Raw genomic sequence first — 27,595 nt, 5'->3', positions numbered from 1 at the left:
CCTGTCCATGTCCGGCCCAAATTCCACCCTCGACACTCCTCCTGAAAAGCCCCATTTAGCTATGGTTGTTCAGCGGCACTATGAAGGCCTAGGTCATTTATAAATACGTCCAAAACCCGGTTTGATTATCGGCACATGGACGTCTTTCTTTTATGATCGTCCAAGTGCCGACTCAGGCCGGTTTTTGGACGTTTTTCTCTTTTGATTATGAGCCCCATAGTGTTTTTACTATACTTCGCTATATATTTTACATACTGATATTTTCAACCATTTATATGGCCTTTCTGCCATACCATATTTAACCATTATTTATGCATAATTTTATGTCTTTTCAATTATTGTATATTAATTTTTATATTACCTGTTTCAAACAGTGTATCTAATTTTAGACTTTTTATTTTTATTACTAATGTGTATTCCTTTATGTTATGTACATACAGTTACTTTTCTATTATGCCTAACCATATGCTATATGTATTCATGTACTTTACTCTTGTATTTTGGAACATGTTTTTAAACTTTTTTCTTATGTTCGCTATTCATTCACTTTTCCTTTATGTTTCTCATATCCATACTTTTCTACACAGTTTCCAATAAAGATCTCATGTTTCCTTTCCAAATCTTCATAATTGAACAGTTTGTGTACCGTTCTCTCTCCTCTCTTAGCCTTCAGGCTTAGCACTGTAATCTGGCAGCCTGCATAAAACCCTGTGCCTTAGCACTCTCCTGCAATTTGTTTGCAGTTGCTGATGACACATAAAGTTACTCTATTTGAACAACTACGTCACAGCACCTCCCTTTAAGTGCTTTCACTTTGTGACTTGCTTTCTTTCACTTGTGACCCTCAGCTTTGCTTTGGACACAACAATATTTTCCTGCTTGCTTCTAAATGTAAGTTTTCAACAGATATTTTTTTCTTCCTTTTGTTACTGTTGCTGCCAGTTTGTGATAGATTTTCCTGTAGTAAGGCTTTTACGAGAATGCGTTTTACTTCTCTTGCCTGCATTAGTTGCCTGACTACGTAAGTACCTTTTTAGCAGGTATTGACTTGTACCCTGCTCTGAGTTCGTATTAAAGTTTTGGCAAACAATTCATAGCTATGTGTCCACTTTTTTGTTGTTACTTTATGGCAACTACTCCATTTATGCACACACCTTTTTAAGGTTCATATGATCTTTTCCTTACTTTTCTGGCAGTAATCATCCCCTTTTTAAAAGTCCTTGTGCTTTTTACAAAGTCCTTGTTTTCTAAGTCCTTTTTTAAGTACTTTATTCGGGTTGTACTTGTACTTTATTCGGGTTCTTTTACTGGTTACTTATCCATTATTTCAGTATTTTTGGCTTTGTTTTAAATCAAGTTTTGTTAACATACCCTGCATTTTGATTCCTGGTGCCTATCCTCCGATTGAATACTTTCATAAGAACATAAGAATAGCCTTACTGGGTCAGACCAATGGTCCATCAAGCCCAGTGGCCTATTCTCATAGTTGCCATTCCAGGTCACTAGTACCTGGCCAAAACCCAAGGAGTAGCATTATTCCATGCTGCCGATCCAGGGCAAGCAGTGGCTTAACAGACTATGGACTTTTCTTCCAGGAACTTGTCCAAACCTCTCTTAAAACTAGCTACGCTATCCGCTCTTACCACAACCTCTGGCAATGCGTTCCAGAGCTTAACTATTCTCTGAGTGAAAAAAAAATGGCCTCCTATTGGTTTTAAAAGTATTTCAGTCAGCATCTTCAAGTGTATCATTATCGTTATAATTTTATTCTTTATTACTTGTGTACTTCTCATAGATGTTAATTTGATTATAAATGTCTAACAATATATTTACTTATATTAGTTATATCTTGTTTTCAAAATTTCAATGTATTGGTCTATTTGACTTTGCTAATTGATTTTATCATTTTCTGTTTAATAATACATTTTTATTTTCTTGTTGTGATTTTATTAGTTATGATTTTGATTATATTATGTGTTTCATATTTTTATTATTATTTTTAACTTGTCATGGCTCAGTAGACTCTTGACAAAGGCATAGATGCCGAAGCGCCAGTGTCGAGTAGTCTAGTCCTTGCAGTGCTACTATCAATAAAGTGAACTTTGAACTTTACACCCTTGGCTGAATTATTGACATCTCATCCTCACGACTCCTTTGTTGTGCCATGATTGTCTCGTCGTTGAGACCTCCTTGGGCTCCCTTTTTTGTGTCTTTATAACAAGACTAATGTTTTAGCCCGTTACATTTGTTACAGTAATGGGTGCTAGAATAGTCCCACCTATACCCTGATCCCAGTCCAACCACCTCAGCTTTCACCATTTCCTTAGTCCTCTGTACCCTTTTGGCCCTCATAGATCCTCCACTGCATGTATCACCAAACAGGGCCTTTCCCTCCATGTGGGTCTGACCTCCTGGACCCCCATTACTTACCTGAGGCGGCAGCAGTGGTCCTGACATACCAACCCCTCCTCCCTCAGTGCCCCAAAGCAGCAGTGGTCCTACCATTTCCATCTCTCCCTTCCCCCCCCTACCATCTCTCTCTGACCCTGTTTCACCCCTTTTGCCATCTTTCCCTTTCCTGTCTCCACCGTCCTTCCCTAAGGCCATCTCTCTCTCTCCTGCCCCCTTCATCCTCCCTGAAGTCTATCTCTCCCTATCCCCTGCCATCTCTCCCTGTCCCCCTTGTAGCCCCTCTGTCCTTCTTATTCATCTCTCAAATCTGACATCTCTCCCTCCCTCCCTCCCTGAGTCTCTCTCTCTCTCTCTCTCCTTTCCTCACTTGACTCCAACATCTCTCCCTTCTCCCACTCCCTCCCCCAAATCCAGCACCTCCTGCCTCGTGGGCAATTCCTAGATGTAATTTATTTTTCCATTTTGTACAGTTAGCAACTCTAATAGTGCCTGCACTTTAAGAAAATCCAAATAGCTGCAGGTAGTCTCCTGAAGCTAAGCTGCAACCTCCGCACTTTCTCTGGGACTCTGCCCCAGTGCTTCACTGGTGACGCCGTCACCCTGGGAGAAAGAACCAAGGTCACATTTTCACTGTTGTTAGTGATGAGGGCCAGCATCCGGTAACTTCTGAACAGTGAGAGGCAGGGCCCGGGCATGGTAGAGGTGGGGCATGGATGGGGTCAGGGTATAGGTGGGGTTGTGTGTGGGGGCTACTACATAGCTCCTTCGGAGTCTATCGAACCAAACCCCAAGATTTCACTAGCGCAGGCCGACCCAAAGTCCAATCCCACTACCAGCGTCACTGGCCTTCCTCCCCATTCCACCCTTATTTGTGAGATCTCGAAAGCGACTCTGCCGCGGCCCAATCAGAGGCCCACCAGCACCTTTGGTGAGCAGAGTGCTACCAATGAAGTGCCGAGGAAAGGCCGAGCTTTGTAGCTAGCAGGAGTGATTGGTCAGTGGCGGTGTCGAATCCCAGTCCCACCACCTCACCTTTCACCATTTCTTTATGTACTGCGCATGCGTGGCACGGAATTTGAAGTGTGCATGCGCGCTAAGGGTTTATTATAGTGGATACTTACATAAGAAGTCTGCTAGTGCAACAACTGTCACAGATTGTACAGTGGCAATCAGAGCTGTGGAGTCGGAGTCGAGGAGTCGGAGTCGGAGGAAATTTCGGGTACCTGGAGTTGGAGTCGGAGTTGCCAAACAATGCACCGACTCCGACTAAATTTAGATTGGAATTAAAAGCAAGTTTAAATGTCCCAATTCACAAAAAGTTATAATTAATGACTTCTCTACTGTAAGAATAAAGACCAATGCATGCAGTGCCTCACGTAACCGCAAAACGAACACGTGCTTCACTATATGGCACGCAACGCACAATTCGGAGCACCAATACTTATAAATGTATTCTCCCTTGTTGTTGTTTACAACTTATTTCCAACGTTCAACAAGGTTTTCAATACCTCGTTGGTAGAAATCACCTGGTGTAGACTCGAAAAATTCATCCAACCAAGCTCTCCCACCGTACGCACAACATCTTTTTACGCGGATGAAGATCTTGTTTCACGCGGAGTCGGAGTCAGAAGTACAAAAACCTGAGGAGTTGGGGAGTCGGAGTCAGAAGTACAAAAAACTGAGGAGTCGGAGTCGGAAAATTTATCTACCGACTCCACAGCCCTGGTGGCTATCACTCCAACCCACCCTTGATCATGGCTCCAATCCCTTCACTCCTGAAGCACTGAAGGTGCATGTAACTGGCATAGCATATAAATGTAAGGGGGCATTCAAATGGGCAAAGCATAAAAGGGGCATGGGGGGCTTCTATAATATCTAAGTAAATTTCTCCATAATTTAAAGCTTGAAACTCGCATGCATGCAGTAGAAAACAAATGAATCTTTAAATGTAGATGTGCAAGGAGAAAGAGCCTCAGGGCACAAATAAGAGCTAGAGTTCTCACAACCCATAGTGCTTCCTCATCAGCATAAAGACCCAGATTTCTCACTCACTTATAATCCAAAAACTTCTTATATATGTGTTCTAATGAACTGAATAATTTTCAAATCAAATCCCAAATGGCTGTCGTCTTAATCCTAGTAGAGGGCAGCCTTCCCTCCCTTTTTTAAGGCTGGCAAACAGATTGGCACTTCAGGAACTGGGGGAGGGAAGAAGAAATACTGGACTCGATGAGGGAACCCAGAAGAGGAGTAGAAGGAGAGATACTAGACACAAGTGGATAAGAAATACTTGTCAATTGGGAAAGGAGGGATGCTGGACTGTATTAGGAAAGGAGGGGGGGGGGTTGGCTGAAGGTTTGCCTACTACTGACCCTGCCAACATTCTAGCGATTTATTATTCTTTTTTTTTTTTTTTTTTAATTCTTTATTCATTTTCAGACTTACAATAAGTGTGACAATATGTCCAAACAAATTAAACAATAAATATATCACTTAATAATCATCAATGGTACAAATAATATGCTCTTATCACCCACCCTTCCCACCCTTTCCTATCATATAATCAAATATCTTGTACAATATGTAATAATAAAATTACCCCCTCCTCACCATTGAACTTGTAAATTTAAGGGAAACAATGTCATCTAATCAATACAATACTTTGTTAATGGCTCCCACACATCTTGAAATTTCCTGAAACATCCCCGCTGTATTGCAATGAATCTATCCATTTTATAAACATGACAAAAGGAATTATTCTTTAACAAGACTTTATTCTTCACTAAGGGCTCCTTCTTCGAAGCCGTGGTGGCAGTTTAACATGCGTAATAGCGCATGCTAAATGGCCGGCTGCGTTAGCCGTTACTGCCTCCCCTGGCTAGCATGGGGGTTAGCGTGTGATGAAAAGTCATGCGCGTTAAATCCACTAATGCGCCTTTGTAAAAGGAGCCTTAAAATTTTCTTTCTTTCTTTTTTTTTTTTTTTTTTAAGTTTTCTTCATCATTTCTCTGATATGAGATTGGTAATGGGAACCCACAATTTCCTAGAATTACATACACTAAGCCAGTGAGAACAACTGGGACCAGGCAGTGAAATGTATTTTACAGCTGAAGCTCCTCAGATTTGCCGCTCCTTTTCAAGCTCCATTGGCTTCCGATAATTTCCAGAATCCACTTCAAATGCATCTGTCTAACCTTCAAGATCATCCATGGCATCATTCCTCCATTAATCCCGCTCTCCTGGAACTCCTCAAACCCCAACACCTCCAGACCCATCCAAAAATCAAAACTCTCCTTCCCCTCACTAAAAGGCATTTCTCTCCCAGGTAAACTAGGGACCTCCCTCCCCTTCAGACTCACCGAGCTCTGGAACAACCTTACCTTCCCTCTTCGGAACCTCAATGCTCTCCAACCCTTCCGTAAACAGCTGAAAACCTGGTTATTCTCTAAAACCTAACACTCCTCCTAATCTGACACCCTTGCCCTCTAACCCCCCTCTTCCCTCTGTTCCTCTTCTAACACTTTCCATGGAGTTCCTTTCAAACTATTAACCATGTAAACCGTGCCGAGCTCCACGATTGCGGAGATGGTGCGGTATATAAACCTAAGGTTTAGTTTAGTTTAGTTTAGTTTGACAATTAAGATGCACTGGCTATTAAACATTTTTCAGTGAAATTTTCATCCACACAAGTTTTGTGGTGACTTTTTAGGTGGAGTTTTTTGGACCAATGATGATGGGAATTTTTTTCTTTCTTTCTTTTTTTTAAATAAATCTTTAAAAAGTAGTAACAGTGCAATACATATGAATCTGAATGTATAACAAATCAAGAGAAGTATATTTGCAAATGGGGGGAGGAGGGTGAATTAAAGTTTACTGTAGGTTTAATCAATAGAAAAGAATATTTATATTTGTATATTTTTGATTAAATGCTAAATGAAACGGTGGGTGGGAAGGGAATAAATTTATTTATTTGATGTTATACTAGAAAGAAATTCAAGTGATGTATTTAATTTTAAATGTTTTATTATTTGTACACTTGTAAGATTAAAAAATGAATAAAGAATTTATTTTTTTTAAAAAAAGTAATCTTTTTCTCCACCCCCTTTACTTAATCAGTAATATAAATGCAATTATCCTTCCGATAACCCACTCTTATTTAAAGTAGTAATACATTCCCACCCTGGATGAGTTTTGTGGTGACTTTTTAGGTGGAATTTTTTTGGACCAATGATGATGGGGTTTTTTTCTTCTTAAATTGGAATGGTTTAAAAAGTTGGTGAAGTCCTTTCTCCACTGTTGGAAGATTACATATTTTTTTTAGTGACTTTATACACAGTAGATGTTTTGATTTTGTGGTTTACCTTTTTTTTTTTTGTATATTGCTGGTATTGGCCCAATAACTTCAAAGACAGGAGGCAGCCCTGTATGGTGAAATAAGAAGCCTGTGCCAAATGTCTAATTATCACTCAGCTGTGGTGGGAAATGTGGAAAAGTGATCCAAGCTGAAAACTGGGCAGATCTGACCTGACTTTCAGTGGTGCAAGAACACTTTTTATAATATTATAAAATGTCCATTTTTTAAAAAAGCACACACTGTATAAAAATAAAACAAAAAGGCACTAATGTTTATAGAATACTACTTCTTATGCATGAAACTGGGAGCCCTTAATTTTTAACTATTCACGTTAAGTGCTAGGTGCTCAGTGTCCTAAATGCCACTATGCGCCCACTGGGTTGCTTCATATGTTTTGGTCCTGTGAGAGGTTACAAACGTTTTGGTCTTTTGTTGGACTTTATTTATAGACTGTTCTGCATAAAAGAATTCCTTTAAGAGTGGATGTTCTGCTCTTTTCTCAGTTCACTTCTTTGGGATTATCTAGGGGGGGGGGATTATGTTATTACAAAAGGCCTCTTTGTTAGCCAGGAAATATATTCTCTTATTGTGGACACAGGCAGAGGTGCCCACTATTACTCAGTGGCGGATTGAACTGTATACTTTGTTAAAATTTGAATATTTGGATGTTAATTTCTGGTCAATGGAGGAGATTTAAGGTAACTTGGGCTCCTGTTTGGGAGGGTTTGCCCAATAGAGCGTTATATTGAACTTTTGACACTGGAGTGCAGGGGAGGGCGGGGGGGATTTGGTTTGTATTTTGATATGGCTCTGTATGTTTAAGTCTCCGTGAAGGAACCACATGGATGATTTTCTCTTATCTGTATATTTTGCTTGGTTGTGCTATTGTATTTTGTTTTATAAAAATTTCATAAAATAAGGGCTGATTGAAGCTGTTGCTGACATCTCCCTTCAGTCAGGCACCCCTGCAGCCACCACCCGGCATCTGCCATCGGGAGGAGAGGTCTTTGCTCCCAGGAATAAAACCAGCTGTGAGCCGCGGAGAAAAGAGGGCTGACTGAAGCTGTTGCTGACATCTCCCTTCAGTCAGGCACCCCTGTAGCCACCACCCAGCATCTGCCATCAGGAGGAGAGGTCCTCGCTCCCAGGAATAAAACCAGCTGTGAGCCGCGGAGAAAAGAGGGCTGACTGAAGCTGTTGCTGACATCTCCTTTCAGTCAGGCACCCCTGCAGCCACCACCCGGCATCTGCCATCGGGAGGAGAGGTCCTCGCTCCCAGGAATAAAACCAGCTGTGAGCCGCAGAGAAAAGAGGGCTGATTGAAGCTGTTGCTGACATCTCCCTTCAGTCAGGCACCCCTGCAGCCACCACCCGGCATCTGCCATCGGGAGGAGAGGTCCTTGCTCCCAGGAATAAAACCAGCTGTGAGCCGCGGAACGTGGCCCATAGCCGCGTGTCCGAAGGGGCGTGGCCAAAGGGGCAGGACACGCCCCTTTTGAGCTCCTTCGGAGCCCAGGAGGAGCAGGGAGCAGATTTGCGAAGTTATGGGCAAACGAAAGGCAAAGATTATTTCTACTACAAATTCAGTTCCAATGGATCGTCATTTATGCCGCATTCCTGTAACAGCGTTGGAAGGTAAGCCTGATTTACAGACCCAATCTGTCTCTCTCTCATCTGGGGAACCCATGCCTCCACCTCAACCTGTTCAATTTTCCTTAGAGAAAGATGATTCTGATTCCATAGTAGATTTGGATTCATCTCCTCTACACTCATTTGAACTTGAACTGGATGCCAAAAGCATAATAAAGGGGAAACAATTGTTATCTGTATCTCCTGTTTCTATGCCTACTGGACCTGTTAATAGGCCTGAGTTGTGCAATAAAGTGGTTACTCTTCAAAATGTCTGGACAGTTGTGAACAGAATTGAGAATTCATTACAAGGCACAGTAGTAAAATTATGTCAATTTTCCTCTGAGATAACAAGTAAAGTGACTGATCATGATGCTCAATTGGCTACAATTGAGAAAAAAATTGATAAAGTGGAAGCATCTGTTTCTGTAATGCAATCTTGTGCAGTTTCTAATGTTAAGGATAATACTTTATTACACTTACAGATGGAAAAAATGGAAAACGCTATGAGATCCAGGAACCTCAGATTTCTGAAGTTTCCTATATCTCATTACCTTTCTCATTTGGAGTTATTAAAAATGTATTTAAAGGATATACTTTCCTATACTAAGATAGAATCTTTCATACCAGATAATCTTTATTATATTCCTAGTGGAGTAAAAGTGGTTTCAGAAGAGGGGGATAAGGATCAATTAATGTCTCCTGACAATTTAAACATTTCTCAATTCTTGGAATCATCGAAGGATTTTATAGCCAAAAGAGCAACACTGTTGGTCACTTTCAAAACTGACATAGAAAAACAGGACATTCTTAAATTATATTTTATAAATAAGAATGCCCTGTTTTGTGGTCAACAGATAAACATCTTTCCAGATGTCTCTAAACAAACACAATACAGGAGGAAACAATTTCTACAACTCAAGACTCGAGTCTTGGGTGTAGGAGCTTCTTTTTTCCTTAAATTCCCATGCAAATGCTTGGTGACATCAAAATGTTAGATATGTTTTTGTAGATCCAGCTCATTTAGAGAATTTTCTTCAAGATAAAAACAAAGTAAATATTTTACCTGAAACGTAATACAGAGATTGAGGTTGAGTGAAATATAGAAGTTCTTTCTTTTGCCTGATCTGAAGATTATTGAATAATTTCCTGTTAATTTTTCTTATGATTTGGTGATGCCAATAGAACAAGCAGCCCTCATATAATGTGGACTTGAATTAGATTTTCTTTTATTTTGATGTATTTTCCTTGATTATTCATTTTCATGGAATTGTTATAAGTTGTAACAAATGAATAAATTTATATAAAAAAAAAAAATTTCATAAATAAAAAGTAAAAAAAAAAAAAAGGTGCTAGTCTATAATCATGGTGTGTACCATTGCAATAGACCATACATGTGGGTGGAGCACCGGAGTATCATAGCAGTTCCGCTTAGTGACACATACAGCTTATAGAATATTATGAGGCTCAATTGAAAAGTTTCTAGCCTAATCAAGAAAACAACATTTTTTGGGAGGAAAGGCAGGCGGGCGGGGAAGAGATAAGATGGGGGCAGTTGGGAAGAGAAAGGGAGAGAAGTTGGATCTGCGGATGGGAGGGATGGTGAAATGTTAGGCCTTTGGATGGAAGGCAGAGAGATGCAGCATCTCTCTTTTTTTTTTTTCTCTCCATTTCATTGTTCAGCATGAAGGGGGGGAGGAAGAAGAAAAACAGAAAAGAGAGGGAGCAAAATGTTGGACCATGGAGATAGAGGAGGAGAGATGGAACCATGGAAGGGCAGGAGGGAAGAGAGCATGGATAAGATTATGCTAGGGGATGGAAAGAAAGGGACAGGGAGTTAAAGCCTGACCATGGAGAGAGGGAGGGGGATTCTGAAAGTGGTGAGCCATGTGGATGATATCAAAAGGGAGATGACAAGATGAGTGAGAGAGCAGTGAGTACAGTGGTAGAAATGTGATAATTGGGAGTAGATAGAAGGGAATAGGAGGCTGGGAAAGGAGTGAGATGGGAAATGGGAGATTTAGGGACTGAGAGATGGAGAATTGAGAGGTAGCTGAACATTTAAAAAGAAGGGTGAGAAAGGAAGGCAAGATTTGAGTGGACAGAGGCAGAAAAGAAAAAGTTAAGAAAGCTGAAAGGGAAAAATCAATACATTGGAGAAAGGCATAAGAAGGAAATAGAACGAGATAAGAGGAGAAAAAAAATGGACAGCAGAAACTGGAAAGATAATTATTTGAAGACAGAGAAAAACAGAAAGAGAAACTGGGACCAAGATGATGGAAAAACAAAACATCCAGACAACAAGGTAGAAAAAATTGTGTTATTTTGAATTTATTAACTGGAATGTTAGCTTTGGGTTATGTGCATAACAATTATTTTTGTATTCAGTGGCGTAGTCATATACTGTACAGCTGATCTGGGGGAGGGACTGGAGCCCAAAATTAGTGGATGGGCACCAAAGTTTCTCCCCGTCTGAGTGTAATTTATAAATACTTGAGCTAGAGGGGATTCCCAAGTCCTTCCAACTCGAGACATCGTCCTCCAGTCTGGCAACTCAAAATCTCCAAGCTTTGTAGCCAATGGCAATATCCTCAAGCTGCCCATGCTTTCATTCATGCATGAAACCCAAGGGGGGAGGGGGCAGGGAGGAGGGAAGGCAGCAGCTCTGCAATATTGCTGTCAGCTGCAGAACTTGGGAAGTTGGAGGGGGAGGAGGTGGCTGTCCGTTGGTGAGGCTTGGGGATCCCTACCAGCTACAGCAGGGAAGATATTCATTTTGAGGGAGCCTAAGCTCAAAGTGGGAGTGATGGGATAATCACGCGGGAGACACCAGTGCTCCAACAATCGAGCGCTGACAATTCGGCACAAGAAAGAAGTGCGCTGTGGGGAAACTTAGTTTTAAAGAGCTCCGACAGGGGGTGTGAGGGGCAACCCCCCCACTTTAGTGCCTAGTGTTCGCTCTGCCGTTGGGGGGGCTTGGGGGATACAACCCCCCACATTATAGAGAAAACGGAACTTTTCCCAAAAAAAAATCAGAAAAAGTTCCGTTTTCTCTATAATGGAAGGTTCCAACTCCCCAAACCCCCCAACAGCAGCACAGTAAAGTGGGGGGGTTCCCCACTCACACCCCGCTTCGGAGCTCTTTAAAAACTAAGTTTTCCCGCGGCGCGCTTCTTTCTTGCGCCGAATTGTCAGCACTCGATTGTCGGCGCGCTGCTGTCTCTCGCGCGACTGACTATGAACCCAAAGTGGGAGGCCCAAAAAAGCAGTGATATTTATCCTGATTAAACGATCCTCCACGTGCACTGCTGACAGCTGATTCAGCATTCCCACTCTGGTGAGGCTCACCTCTGAAGAGGCTCACCATAGCTGTAGTAGAAGTGAATGGGAGCATCCCTGCTCATCAGAATGGGGATGCAGAAGCCTGTGGCTGCTCCCACTGTCAACGGTGTACATGGAGGATCACTCAGTCAGGGTAAGTATTACTGCTTATTTGGGTTCCTTTCCACAGTGTCCTTTTAATGAAAATTTATTATTAGATACGTGCTTCTTCTATATTTGTGATTGCAAATTTGGGACCTGCTCAACCTTTTTTTTTGCTCATCAGCTAGTGTTAGTGTTTGTGCGGCCCCAGAAATTTTTTTTCGGCCAATGCAGCCCAGGGAAGCCAAAAGGTTGGACACCCCTGAGATAGACTGTGAGCCCACTGGGATAGGCAGGGAAATATGTTTGAATACCTAAATAAATTAATGTAAACTATTCTGAGCTTCCCTGGGAGAACAGTATAGAAAATTTACTAAATTCATAAGTAAATTATGTATATGGATTAAAGAAATAAAATTCACCCATCTCCTTACCCCCCCCCCCCAAAAAAAAAAAAAATCCTTGCCTTGGGGGAGAGCATTTACTGTGGCAGAATTTGTGGAACCTATATGCTTGGTGCATTAATAGCACACATTCTTCCATCTGTGCTCTATTGAAATGTCTCTCATTCCTGAGATTGCTTGTTTTTCCTCTTATCACAACAGAAAGAATGACATCACTGCTGACAGTATACAGGCTGACTTCATGCTTAAAGCAGGTAGCACCACTGAGGATTTCACTGTCCTCATGTTACTCCCTCGCTTCAATGAGCAAACAAACAGTAACACTTGTCACCTCCATGGGGTTAACTGTGCCAAAAATTGTTTGTGTCTAGAGTAAGAGTTTAAAGGATTAGCAGCAAATGACAAATGTTTAGGAGAGATATTCATATGAATTTCCCTGGCCACTGCAGTGGAGAGGTATCATGCTACAGCTGGGGAAAATAACTGCTTTATGTAAGGCTAGAATCAGTGCTAGATTTAAACTTGGATGCAAGAGCATCTGTTCAAAAAAATATTTAATGTCTACAGAAGTCCTATGATTAGATTTAAAATGAACTATGCATGCATACTTAATGAAATTCCTATATAAAATTCACAGTTTTAATTTTATAGTAGGGCATTGACATATGATACAGTGCTGTTTGGCACGTTATTGAGGGCTAAGAGTCCAATAACCTCGTGCAATAATAGACTACTTTTCATCATGACGGGAGTTACCATACAGCTCATTTAAAAAAATTGGAAAAATTGGGACAGGTTAAACTATAGTTTTTGGTGGGAATCCTTGTGCCAAACTTATAAATTTGAACGTATGAGTTCAATACAATTGGGACATGATAAGAAATTCAAGGAGGTTTGGGACCCATTGACAAAATTTTGTAAAGATTGAATATTAGTTTTAGCCCTTTGATTATACACATCCAGGATGGGTGGGTGGGAGGGGAGGGGGGATATGCCTTTAATTTATTATTTGATCGCACTTTTGTTTGTCTTGGTCATTGATGTTACTCTTGATTGTCTTTATGCTGTATGAAAGGGAGGGTGGGGGAAAGGAATATGTATTTATTAAATCATTTGATGGAATTAAGTGCTGTTTATTTGTACATTGTTTTATAATATGTTGCACTTGATGTTAGTTTTTAAAATGAATAAAGATAAAAAAAGACGCCTATGTGAAGCTCTACTAGGCTTCCCCATATGAGTGATATCGGTATTACTGATATAGCTTTGCAGTGGTTTAAATCTTACTTAAGTGATTGATATTATAGATTGAAATTGCTAGATGAATATATTGAACCTTTTACTTTATCTTTTGGGGTACCACAAGGATCAATCCTTGCCCCATCTTGTTTAATATTTTTATGTCACCTTTACTTACGCTTGCACAGTCTGTTGGTTTTACCATACAGTATGGGGCTCATAATCGAAAGAGAAAAACGTCCAAAAACCGGCCTAAGATAAACATTTCTCAAAAATGTCCAAGCGCCGAAAATAAAAACGGGTTTTGGACATATTTCTAAACGACCTAGGCCTTTATAGTGCCGCTCAACGTCCAAAGCTAAACAGGGCGTTTCGGGAGGCGTGTCGAGGCCAGGAGTTGGGCAGGAAGTGGGCCAGCTTAGACTTAGTCGTACAGCATGTATAACCGAAAGTTATACAGCCCAGGATCTACGGAACTTGGACGTTGTGACTTAGACCATGTAAAACATGGTCTAAGTCACAAAAACCCACCTAAAAACCCACCTAAACTCGCCAGATAAGCACTGCAAACACATAACACAGATCCCCCACTGATCATCAACCCCCTCCCCCATAAAAATTTTATTCACAATTTTAAATTTCAGCCTCCAGACCATCATCACCTGGCAGCCGGGCATAGGAAAGCCTAGTCGTTCAGCACAGAGGCAGCTTAAGCCGTCTTGGGGGTGGGACCCATAGAGAGGAGGACCCATGCCCATAAGCCCCTGTTATCACTGTATTGATACTGAAACATGTGCACTGCCCTATACACCCCCAAAACCCTTTTGTACTGGCATATAAGTGGCTCCTGCAGCCATAAGGGCTATTGGGGTGGTAGATAAGTGGGTCTAGGGGATTCTGGAGGTGGTTTGGGGGGCTCACCGTGACCTATAAGAGAGCTGTAGTGAGGAGATGCCATGGCATCCTTTTTGTGAAGTTCACAGCAGTGCCCTGTAAGGTACCCCACTATTTAGGTGGCATGTCTGGTTGTGCAGTCCATCACTTTGCAGACCCCTCCCACGTCCAACAAGGCTTGTTCTAGGCATTTTGGACTTGGACAGAAAGTTGGACGGAAATGTGGTATAAAGATAGACGATTTAGTGGCAGATCGGCAGACGATATTCAAAAGTAAAAAAAAGTTGGATGTATCTTTCAAAAATGTGTCTTAGGCTCTTTTTATCTTTGGACGACTTGCGAGATGGACGTAAACGGACTTAGACGTCCCTTTCGATTATGCCCCTCTATTTGTCCATGCAGATGATATTCTTCATCGAATTGATAACTACGAATCCACAATAAGTACAAGAAATTAATCGAAAACTTGATTTGATTTTTTGATGGATGCATACAAACCGTCTATTGTTGAATCCTCAAAAATCTAAGGCTTTACTTTTTACTACAAAAGATAATAAGTCACTTTCTTCTCCATTGATACTTTCTAATATCCCAATTCAACTTTCATCAACATTGAAAATTTTAGGTGTTACCTTTGATTTAATCACAAATTTCTATTATAATAAAACATTAGCTATTATGAACTACGTCTCATTCGTTCAATATCACATCTTTTACTGCCTTCTGCTATTAATATTCTCATTCATTCCTTAGTAATCACTACACTTGTTTATTGTAATTCCTTATATTATGGCATTAGACAAAAGGATTTACATCTTCTTCAATTAGTTCAAAATACTTCAATAAAAATGTCTCGGGGAAAAAAGAAATTTGATCATGTTACTCTGTTTTTGAACTCGGCTCATTGGTTGCTGATTAAAAATCACTTAACATGTAAGATTAACATGGATGATGGAGGCAAAAAGGGAGTGATAAAGGAGCAAAAAGAGGTAGCCGACAGGTTAAACAAATTCTTCTCGTCAGTCTTCACAAGCGAGGACACAACTAGTGTACCGGAACCCGACGTGATCTTCCATGGTGATCAAGAAGAAAAACTGTCAGCAATAGAGGTGAGCCATGAGGATGTCCTCCAACAGATAGATAGATTGAAAAGCGACAAATCACCAGGCCCGGACGGAATCTATCCTAGGGTACTAAAAGAACTAAGAAATGAGATAGCGGGAATACTCCAACGAGTTTGCAACCTATCCTTGAAAACTGGAGAGATTCCGGAGGACTGGAATTTAGCAAATGTTACACCTATCTTTAAAAAGGGGTCAAGAGGAGACCCGGGAAACTATAGGCCGGTAAGTTTGACATCGGTTCAAGGCAAGATGGTAGAAGCACTAAAAAAGGACAGCATCTGTGAGCACATCGAAAAAAATGGGCTGATGAAAGCGAGCCAACATGGCTTCTGCAAGGGAAGATCGTGCCAAACAAACTTACTGCACTTCTTTGAGGGGGTGAACAGCCAGTTGGACAAAGGGGAACCTGTAGACATCATTTACCTTGACTTCCAAAAGGCCTTTGACAAGGTACCCCATGAGCGGCTACTTAGGAAGCTGTGGAACCACGGGGTGGAAGGGGACGTACACAGATGGGTCAAACACTGGTTGGCAGGCAGGAGACAGAGGGTTGGAGCTACTTGGGCTGGAGGAAAGTCACGAGCAGAGTTCCGCAGGGGTCTGTACTTGGACCGCTGCTGTTCAATGTATTTGTTAATGACCTGGAAACGGGGACGAAATGTGAAGTTATAAAATTTGCGGATGACACTAAACTCTGTAGAAGGGTTAGAACTATGGAAGAGTGTGAGGACCTACAAAGGGACCTAAACAAACTGGAGGAGTGGGCGAATAAATGGCAGATGAAATTCAATGTCGGGAAATGCAAGGTCATGCATATAGGGAGAAAGAACCTGATGTTCAGCTACCAAATGTAGTATTAGAGAGAAGTAACCTTGAAAGAGATTTGGGTGTACTGGTGGATACAACAATGAAGTCAACGGCACAATGCGCAGCAGCCGCGAAGAAGGCAAACAGAATGTTGGGTATTATTAAGAATGGTATTACGACCAGAACAAAAGAAGTCATCCTGCCGTTGTATCGGGCAATGGTGCGCCCGCACCTGGAGTACTGTGTTCAGTATTGGTCACCGTACCTTAAGAAGGATATGGCAATACTTGAGAGGGTCCAGAGGAGAGCGACACGAATGATTAAGGGCATGGAAAACCTTTCATACACTGAAAGATTGGAGAGGCTGGAGCTCTTCTCCCTGGAAAAGCGGAGACTCAGAGGAGACATGATAGAGACCTACAAGATCATGAAGGGCATAGAGAAAGTAGAGAGAGATAGATTCTTCAAATTTTCAAAACATATAAGAACAAGAGGGCATTCGGAAAAATTGGAAGGGGATAGATTCAAAACAAATGCTAGGAAGTTTTTCTTTACAGCGGGTGGTGGACACCTGGAATGCGCTTCCAGAGGACGTAATAGGACAGAGTACGGTACTGGAGTTCAAGAAAGGATTGGAAAATTTCCTGCTGAAGAAAGGGATAGAAGGGTATAGATAGGGGGCTACTGCGCAGGTCCTGGACCTGTTGGGCCACCACGTGAACGGACTGCTGGGCACGATGGACCTCGGGTCTGACTCAGTGGAGGCATTGCTTATGTTCTTATATTCTACTTTTGGTCTTTTAAGACGTGATCTAATTGATCATCTTAACTTGATAATTATCTGATACCGTACCTACTATCTCGCACACTTAATTCTCTTCAGCAAAATCTTATGATTCCGTCTACAAGACATATTACATATGCATCTATTAGTTTAGTTAATGGCTCACAACTCTGGAATGCTCTTCCAAGTTATATTCAATTAGAATCCAATCTTGAGTGTTTTAAAACTTTTAAAAACTTTTTTTGTTTATGGATGTGTTTGACTAAAAATGTAATAAAATTTATTTTATTTTTTTAAGCATGGCTTGGTGAAGAACAATCAGAAATTAGGAGCACCTAATCAGCTTTTTAAATTTATACTTTACTCTTAATTTTGTAGTTCTATTTCTTACCTACTTTAATTTTATTTTTTTATACATACTTTTATTATGTGTAAACCGCATAGATGTTTTGCCAATGCAGTATATCAAATGCTAAATATACTTGGAAACCTGTTTTAGAGACAGGTACAGTATGTACCTTTTTATTCTCATTTTTGTGTGGAGGAAGGGGGGTCAGTGAGCACTGAGGGAATGTGGGGGTGTCTTACCTGCAGTTGTTATCTGGTCAGTTTGGGCACCTTTGTGGCGCATAGATGCTTCTAAAACAGGTCTAGTTCCAAATGTGTAAGTTCCATCCAGGACGTCTTGCAAAACGTTTGATTATCGCTGGAAGATGTCCAAGTCTAACCCGCCTTTAGGCAAGCCCAAAGCCCACTCATATCACACGTCCACTATGCCCATCTCGTGCTCTGGGTGCAGAGGCTGGGACACCTCGCTTGATGTCCAGAAAGGCAGTTTTGATTATTGGCACTTGGACGCCCTGGCGATTAGGACGTCCAAGTGCCAATTTAGGATGCTTTTTGATACAGTCGCATCCCATAGTATTTTATTTAATTTATTTAAAAACTTGTACAGTGCTTAAGCCTAAGTGAACATAAGAATTGCCGCTGCTGGGTCAGACCAGCGGTCCATCATGCCCAGCAGTCCGCTCACGTTGCGGCCCTCTGGTCAAAGACCAGCACCCTAACTGAGACTAGCCCTACCTGCGTACGTTCTGGTTCAGCAGGAACTTGTCTAACTTTGTCTTGAATCCCTGGAGGGTGTTTTCCCCTATGAAAGACTCCGGAAGAGCGTTCCAGTTTTCTACCACTCTCTGGGTGAAGAAGAACTTCTTACGTTCGTACGGAATCTATCCCCTTTCAACTTTAGAGAGTGCCCTCTCGTTCTTCCTACTATGGAGAGGGTGAACAACCTGTCCTTATCTACTAAGTCTATGTCCTTCAGTATTTTGAATGTTTCGATCATGTCCCCTCTCAATCTCCTCTGCTTTCCTCTGCTCAATCTGAATCACAATACAGAAATAGATAACATTCACCTAAATAATCTTCAAATAAAAGTATAATACTAAAGAGTTCATAAAAATGCTGAAAACCCAATTATTTGCCTATGCATTTCTATGCTAAGGTATATTTCATTTGATTATCGTCTTTTAGAATTTTTCTGACATCAATGTATGATTTAAAACTTGTTTGTATTTATGAATTGATTGAATTTGTGCTCTATCCCTATTATAACGGGGACAATTAACGATGTTGTTTAGACATGTCTATGCTATTTGTGAAATTGGAGGGAAATAAGATTTTATGTATGTGGTATGGAAACCGCATAGTTGTATGCGGTATATAAATTTTTAAATAAATAAAAAAAGCTTCTGTAAATAAAGTAGTTTTTAACACGCTCTTAAATTTCTTAGTATCAGAAAGTACTCTTAGCAGTCCTGTCAAACTATTCCAAAGAAGTACTTAAAAATGTTCCAGAATGCTGCTAATGGCTTAGTTGAAGTTGTTTTGCTGAAAGTAGGAGTATGAGAAAGGATTAGTTGTCAACTTTTACATGGACTACAATTGGACACCCACCATGCTTGAGGGCACAGGAGATGGGGGAAGGGGAAGATGATGAGTATTGTTCCCCTCAGAGTCTGAGAATCAGGAGAGGGCTGATAGTGTTACAACAGTCAACTCTATGGGTGCTGAATGCTTCAAATTATGGGCAAACTCCTTTATTGTACCTGTGTTTGTGCTGTGCATAACATTGATTTCTGCTTTGCTGACTTGCCCTTTCTGTCACTACCTCTTTGACCTTGTCTGCTGCCTGTCACACTAAGAGGTTGTTGAGTGCTTTCAGCATTAATTCTTCATCTAGCAGTGTATACCCAAGGAGCACAATGCTCCTTGGTGTAACTCTGCAACTTTTTTTTCTCTTTTGCTCTACAGTAGAGAATGACATAGGGACAAATTTTTCCTCATCCTTGCGGGAACTCATTTGCCTGTCCCAGCGATTTCTTTTCCTGTCCCTGCCCCATTCCTGCAAGCTCTGTCTTCATCTGCACAAGCCTCAAACACTTTAAAATCATTTATTTATTTATTCGATTTTTTATTTTTTAGCCCATCCTCCCTAAGGAGCCCAGAATGGGTTACAAAGTACATCCATAATAATCCAGACAGAGCAGAGATGACATAGTTTACATAAATTACAATACAGACATGACAATAATTTACAATATAGACATGACAATAAAACATATGCACTAAGTAGCATCTGGTGAGATTAAGTGGCATAGGTGCGTTGACTGGGTGGCATTTCAAGGTGAATGACTTTAAGGTGCTGGGTTAGTAAAGAGGAAGGTTTTCACAGCCTTCCTGAAGTTCCAGAGTCCATCTAGTGATCTGACAGATGGAGGGATTGTGTGCCCAAGTTTGGGTATGAAATGTGAGCGTTTGTGGGCGGTTTCAGTTTTGAGGGAGCAGCCAGAAGGTATGGTCAGACGTTTTTCTCCTTGGGACCTCAGTGGTCGCTTTGGGAAATAGATTTGTAGTTTAGTTTTCATGTAGTACGGAATCATTTCATGGAAGGTTTTGAAAGCGAGGAGCAGGGCCTTGAAGGTGCAGCGTTTTTGAATGGGCAGCCATTGTTTGAGGCGTGTGCGGTTAAGACAGAGCTTACAGGAATGGGGATGGGAAGGGGAAATTGAGTTCCTGTGAGGATGGGGAAAAATTTGTCCCTGTGTCATTCTCTACTCTACAGTTTATTGTGTCTCTTTCTATTTTGTTCCTTTTTCATGTTTTTCTCTCTACTGCACAACCTCCCCCCCCCCCCCCGGAGATGCTACCTTCTCAAGGCAGAACAGCAAAGAAACAGTGAAGGTGAGCAGAGGTACTCAATTCCTTTATTATATCAGTTAAGACTCGACAAATACGTGTTTCAGCCAAAGGGCTGCTTCATGAGTCTGAACAATATTCAAGTAAAAAATGGATAATGCCACCTATAGTTATTGACGTGTTATTTAGGATACACATGATGAAAAATAAAAAGGGCACCCAAAGGTAAAATTTATTTCTATTTGTACCTTGGATCCTTGACAAAATAAACCTGAAACTGTTTTAAATAAAAAAGGCTTTTGAAAATTGTCCTGCCATTGGCTGTCAAAAAATTTGCTAGATAGTTTAGAAAAAAACACAATAACATTGTCCAGGACATAAGACAACACATAGGACAATTAAAATAGTAATTCCTGTTGGACTATTAACTACAATTAGTTGTTAATACATATATACTCAAATATAAACCAAGATAACTTTTTTCTCTCCCCAAAAAAGGAGGATAAAAGAGTGTCTCGAATATAAACTAGGGGGTTTATATTCAAGTGTCCAACCCTCCTTTCCTCCCTCCTTGCTTCCCTTCAACTTGCCTCTCTGGCCATGAGAGAGAAATATTTTTTTCTCTTCATTGGATCTTTATATTTACAGATAAGTGGTGTTGCAATGGGAACATTTGCTCCGTCCATTGCAAATCTTAATATGATAGCGTTTGAAAAAAACTTGATAGCATTTGAAAAAATCTTTCCAATTCTCCTTTTTACAATAAGATCCATAGTTTTTAGAGATACATAGATGATGTTTTCATGTTATGGAGAAGTCGTGAAAAACAATTAAGGCAATTTATCATTTAGATAAACAGTTGTGATGAAGACTTGCAATTCACAGAGACTCGTGCTACTTTAGTTATACATTTTCTTGACATTCAAATTACATATAAATAAAACCGAGAGGCAACAACAAGCAAAGAATCCAACAAAACTGCAGTAAAATATCGAATCAAAGAACAAAAGCAAAAACTGCAGGAATGGTGTACAAGACACCAAGTCTTTAATGAACAAATATTACATTACATTACATTAGAGATTTCTAGTCCGCCATTGCCTTGCGGTTCAAGGCGGATTACAAAAGAATTACAAAAAACGTATTACAATAAATATAGTCATAAAACAATTTGTATCCAAAAAGAGTTGGTGAACCAGGACCTGACACGGTTTGTGTTTCAAAGAAACACTCCTTCCTCAGGGTCCAAAAGTGTATCATATACAAGGAAACCTTATGGATAATAACTGGAAATAGCGGTATGGTGAACAACTTAGCAAGCTGTGTGTGCTCCTATGTGGTGCAGCTTTCGTCCTGCTCAGAACGGGTTACATCAGGATATTCACAATGCAGACATTATACAAAAGCAGGGACATGACAGATTTTAGGGAAGTGGGTACGACGGGAGAAAATTGTTGAAATTTCACAGAGACTAAGGGCTGCTTTTGCTAAGGTGCGCTAGTGTTTTTAGCACACGCAGCAGATTAGTACACGCTAACCCCGCGCTACGTGGCTAGAACTAACGCCAGCTCAATGCTGGCATTAGCGTCTAGCGCACATGCTATTCCACGCGTTAAAGCCCTAACGCAGCTTAGTAAAAGGAGCCCTAAGATTGAGATTGGTCATTAAATACAGGGGCACAAAGGCAGGTCTGTCAGAGTCTGTTTAGATGAAAAGAATGGTCTTTGCTGCTTGTCGCAGTTCAGCTGAAAAGTATATCTTCATTGCTCTTTGAAAAGTATGGTCTTCACTGCTCTCTGGAATGTCATCAGTGAGTTCTGAGATCTTATCTGATCAGGCAACTGGTTCTAGAGCTGAGGGATGAAATGACTGTATGACCGTTTACAGCCCGTTTCCATCTGGAGGGGTTTTCCATGGGGGATGCGCAGTCGTCTTTCCTTGGTTGAGCTAAGGGGGTGATTGGGGGGTGTACTGATGTAGTTTGGAAGCTATATGTGTTGTGGAATCTTTTGTGAGCAAGATGCAGCATTTCCTGATAGGTAGCCAATGTTCTGCTTGGAGAGCTGGAGAGGTGGAGTCACAGTAGTTGAGGCCGTATAGGAGTTGGACTGCTGCATTTTGGAACTGCTGAAGCCGTTTGAGTTCCTTTGTGGTGATGCCATTGAAGAGAGAGTTGCAATAGTCTGGTCTAGAAAGTACATAGGCGTGGATGAGCTGGGTTAAGTCAGGTTTGGAGAGGTAAGGCTTAATCCTTCGGAGTTGTCATAGGTGGTGGAGACTACTTGTGAAATGTGGGCCGACAGGGATAGGTGGCCATCCAGTATCACCCCGAAGCTGCGTACCTGTTCTTTTGCTGTTAAGGAGATTGATTCCCAGGTTAATGTCGGGCGGGCGAAATTGGTGTTTCTCTTTCTGATCCAGAGGAGTTCAGTTTTAGAGGCGTTCAGCTGGAGTTTGTTGGCTGTTATCCAGCTGTTTAATTCAGAGAGGCAGTGTTGGAGATTGAAGAGTTGGGAAGTTTTCACCCAGTGGGAGCAGTAGCTGGAGGTCATCCACATAGGAGTGGATTTTAATATTGTGTTTGTGAGCAATATCTATGATTGGCCTAATGTAGAGGTTGAATAGGAGAGGGGATAATAGGGCACCTTGGGGGACTCTGTATTTGATGGGTTTGTGATCAGATTTGCTTGGGCCTAGTAGTACAGTTTGAGTTCTTTGGTGGAGGAAGGAGGTGAACCATTTGTGGGCAGAGTTCTTGATTCCGAGGTCTGTGAGTCAGTGTAATAGGAGTTGGTGATCGATTGTGTCGAAGGCTGCGCTTAAGTCAAGTAGCACTAGTAGGGTGTCACTCCCTTTATCAAGTATTGACCAGCTGTCATCCGTGATATCCAGGAAGACAGACTCAGTACTATGTCCTGCTCAGAAGCCAGATTGGAAGGGGGATAGGGCTAAGGTTCCCTGCTCTTCTATGGTAGTAGATGGTGTAGAACTATCAATTCCAGGAGTTTGGAGGCAAATATTCTTTCCTTTACCAAACAATTAGATATTCAACCTTTATTCTCCGAACCAACACATCAGGCAGGTCATATTATTGATATGGCCTTCATCCCAACCTCTTCAACTCATAATTATTCATTAAACTTTTGTTTGCCAGTCCCTTGGTCAGATCACTTCTTGATCTCTCTATCTTATAAAACAACACCTATTAATTCTCAAAATTTCACAAAGACAGTTAAATTTAGAGATTTTAACAATCTCAATTTCGAATCTATTACAGCAAATCTTCCATCAAACTTCTTTGAGCTTAATAACATCTCACTAGATGATTCTCTAAAACTTTGGACTACCAATACTCTTTTATTATTAGACTCTTTAGCCCCATTACAAATTAAAAATATCACAGCAAGGAAATCAACCAATCCCTGGTTTACTCCAGAACTTTCTCTTATTAAAAAACAATTGAGATCACTTGAACGCAAATGGAGGAAAAACAAATCACCAGTTAATACCGAATTGTTTAAAGAACATTCTAAATTTTACAAATCAAAAATTACTCTTCCTAAAACTAAATATTATTCGGCCCAAATTCTGAAAGCTACTAATTCTTCAGTACTATATCGTATTTTAAACTCAATCACATACTCTAACAAGTCAAAAAATCATGAAAAGGAATCTAATCTTACTGCCCAAGATCTCTCAACATATTTTATCAATAAAATTAATAAAATTAGATCAACCTTCACCACAAATCAATTATTTAAATCTGTTAAAGAACAAATTGAACCCAGTTCACTTTCTTCAAAATGTTCATACTTTAAAATACCTAATCTGACAGAGATTGAAATCCTCATTAAGTCTATTAACATAAAAGGCTCCTTAGCTGACTCTATACCACCATTTCTTCTTAAGCGCTATTTTAAAATATTCGGTCCAGCAATTCTCACACTTGTCAGTGAAAGTTTAAAACAAAGCTACATGCCAACACTCTGGAAAAATTCAACTATCCGTCCTATCATTAAAGATCAAAAAGTTAAGTATTAATGACATGTCAAATTACAGACCAATATCCAATATTTAATTTCTGTCTAAAATAACTGAGAAAGTAGTTTTTAATCAATTATCAGACTTCATTGAAAATACTAACGTCTTACATCCAAACCAGACAGGTTTTAGGCAACACCACTCTACAGAACACTCATTAATAGGAATGACCACTTCCATACAATACTTCTTAGATCACCACCAATCAGTTCTATTAATTTCATTAGATCTTTCAGCTGCTTTTGATACGATCGATCATGAGCTCTTACTAAACAGGCTTCAGTCTATTGGAGTCACAGACCAGGTACTTTCTTGGTTCCAATCCTATCTATCCGATCGTACATCACATGTGTTATTCAATAATGCAACCTCTAATAATTTTTCTTCTACATTCGGTGTTCCGCAAGGTTCTATTTTGTCTCCACTTCTTTTTAACATTTTTCTTGCTCCACTCCTTACTCTATGTCAATCCATCGGCTTTAATGTTTTCGCCTACGCCGATGACATTCAATTATTACATCCTATTGATCCCACTAATCCTGCGGATTTCTTAACAATTAACACGAAACTTGAAAAAATATCTCAATGGCTAAATAACAATTGCTTAGCATTGAATATTAACAAATCAAACATATTACTCTTCCCCTGGAAAGACAACTTCAATCTTAACTTTCCAATCACTATCAAAGGTCACTCACTGCAAGAAGTTAAAAACATAAAAATCTTAGGAATCATATTTGATCATAAGCTTACATTTCATGATCATATCAGCAGTATCATTAAATTCTCTTTTTTTAGACTCGGACAAATTCGTTCTATTTCCCAATTTCTCTGCGCTAAGTCTCTTAAAATCCTCATTCACTCTCTTGTTATATCTAAGATAGACTATTGTAACGCTCTGTATAATGGTATTGCTCAAAAGGAAATCAAACGACTTCAGATTATACAGAATACATCTATTAAATTAATTACTAAAGCAAAGAAGTTCGACCATGTTACACCACTATTTAGGGATGCTCATTGGCTACCAGTTACACATCGGGTAATTTATAAAATTTGTTTGCTTACATTTAAGACTCTTTTCTTCAAAACTCCTGCATTTATCTATAAATATTTGATTCCATACTCCACCAACCGAACATTAAGATCCACAGAACAACATTTATTATCAATCCCATCTCTAAAAATCATAAGCACCCGTCGGCAGGTAATTTTCTCTGTATCAGCTCCCCAACTTTGGAATTCTCTCCCTATCTATTTAAGGGAAGAATCCAATATAGAAAAATTCAAAGGTAAACTGAAGAGTTTTCTCTTTAACGATGTTTTTGCTAATTAACCATCTAATTTTTTATCACAGTATATTATTTACTCATAAGCTTCATTGAAGCTTTAATTCTTTCCCTTTCCCCTTTTGTGCTTCCCTTATTTGTTCCTTACTCTTTAAACATATTGTAACTCTTCCCCATATTTTTCCTCACGTATCTTGTTTTTTAATGTATTGTCTGTCTTTTAATGTATTTTTCCCTCAAATTTGTAATTTTAGTAATTTGTAAATCGCTTAGAATTTGGATTAAGCGTTTAATCAAAATACAATAAACTTGAAACTTGAAAAGGGAGGTTGGAGACTGGTCGGTAGTTGCCGGGGATATTTGGGTCTAGAGTGGGCTTTTTGAGGGTAGGTTTGATAATGGCTGATTTCCAGCTGTAAGGGATCTTCCCTGTAGCTAGGGAGATGTTTATGATGGGGAGGATGGATTCTGCTATGACATCTGCCGTGGATGGAAGGAGGCTGGACGGGCAAAGGTCAAGGATAGTGTTGGAGGTTCTGAGCTCTTTCAGGGTTTCAAGAAGATAGTGTGTGGCCAGGTGTAACTTGGAGAGGGTTCTATTTGGCACAGTTTCAGGAGTTTGTGGGTAGGGGATTTGGGGGGAGCTTGTGCTAGGGGTGGTATTGAGTTTGTTGCGGATGTCATCAGTTTTGGTCTGGAAGAAGTCAGAGAGGTTTTCACTGTCCAGGTCAGTGAGGTTGTTGTTTCTGTCTTCCTGGGCAGCAGTGAAAAGGTGGTTTGTCAGGGTGAATAGGCGTTTAGATCTATTTGGAACTCTCTGCAGGAGTTGTGTGTAGTATGTTTTCTTAGCTTCTAGGATGGCAGATTTGTAGGAGGCTGAGAGGTTTTTCCAGTGAGTCTTAGTCTCCTCATTTTGGTTCTTGACCCACTGCCTTTCAGCTTGCCATAGTATTCTTTTAAGGGTTCGAAGGTTGCTGATGAACCAGGGGGCTGGAGGTTTGTTGGTGGTAAGTCAGGCTGTTCTCTTCCGGGCCAAGCCATTGTAGAGGGACTGGATTCCTGAGTGCCAGGTGGTGGCAGCCAGATCGATGGAGTGGGAATGTTGGTTGCAGGCATTACTGAGGTCTCTGATGCCAGCGGCCCTGATTTGAGGATCGACTAAGTCTCTGATCTGAGTTTGTGTGGTTTTGTGGGGTGCATTGGGTGGGATGTAGGTCACTGTGTGACAACAATAAAATGTGGGGTTTAAGTTTGAGAGAACAGAGGTGCACTGTGTCTTCTCAAAACGAGGAGGTGGAGCACTAGATCACACAGTGAGGAAAGGGAGTCCAGAGTATCCTCTGCATAACATCCAGTCAGAAGAGAGAAAGAGGTAGGGACGGGAACACTGTTAGGCTTTCAAGTTAGACCATGCCCTGTGCTGAAAGTTTGCTGGTGAGAGGGCAGCTTAGCTCATGCACATTTATGTCTGATCAACGATTATAATCGAACACTGTAGTATAAACCGTTAAAATCCAATAGGTTGGCCAGAATGGGGATTAGTTTCCTAGACTGGGCTCCTCCCTGATGCGACTAGTTAATTCAAGCCTAGGAGTATCTGCCCTCCTGCAGAAGGAGGGGCCAAGGACGGGGAGAAGAAGCTGAGGGGAAGAGCAACGAGAGCGAAAGGGAGACAGTTCGTTAATGGCAGCCGTGGTTCTGGAGGTGAGTGTACCCACGGCGAACTAGAGCTCTCACTCTAATCCCATAGATCGCGAAGGGATCCAGACTGAGTTCTTACCTGCAGAGGGGTGCTGAAAGAGCTCAGAGTGCCTGTAGTTAATTGGAGATGGATAGGTCTGTACTTTATTTGTTGTTCAGCTTTGGTATTTGGAATGAAAGTTGCCAGAAGACTTTGCGGTGGGATGCTGAGGGCATGCTGGTCTCCCGTGATCAGGAGTAGGTGGGAGAGTTGGAGGCAAGACGGAAGGGCATGTAGCACACAGGTTAAGCAATAG

At 40.7% G+C, this 27,595-nt stretch overlaps 1 protein-coding gene across 1 annotated transcript in view; it reads left to right on the top strand.

The window, feature by feature from the left end:
- The first annotated feature begins 787 nt into the window (after nucleotides 1–787).
- PDLIM5 (PDZ and LIM domain 5) overlaps nucleotides 788–27,595 on the top strand; it is a 468,176-nt gene continuing 441,368 nt past the window's right edge. The window contains exon 1 of the mRNA XM_033957971.1: nucleotides 788–891. The gene's annotated coding sequence lies outside the window, so the exon portion shown is untranslated. The remainder of the gene's footprint in view (nucleotides 892–27,595) is intronic.

This window comes from Geotrypetes seraphini, chromosome 1, assembly GCF_902459505.1.
Source record: "Geotrypetes seraphini chromosome 1, aGeoSer1.1, whole genome shotgun sequence".
Taxonomy (NCBI): domain Eukaryota; kingdom Metazoa; phylum Chordata; class Amphibia; order Gymnophiona; family Dermophiidae; genus Geotrypetes; species Geotrypetes seraphini.
This window is presented reverse-complemented; position numbering and strand designations above follow the sequence as displayed.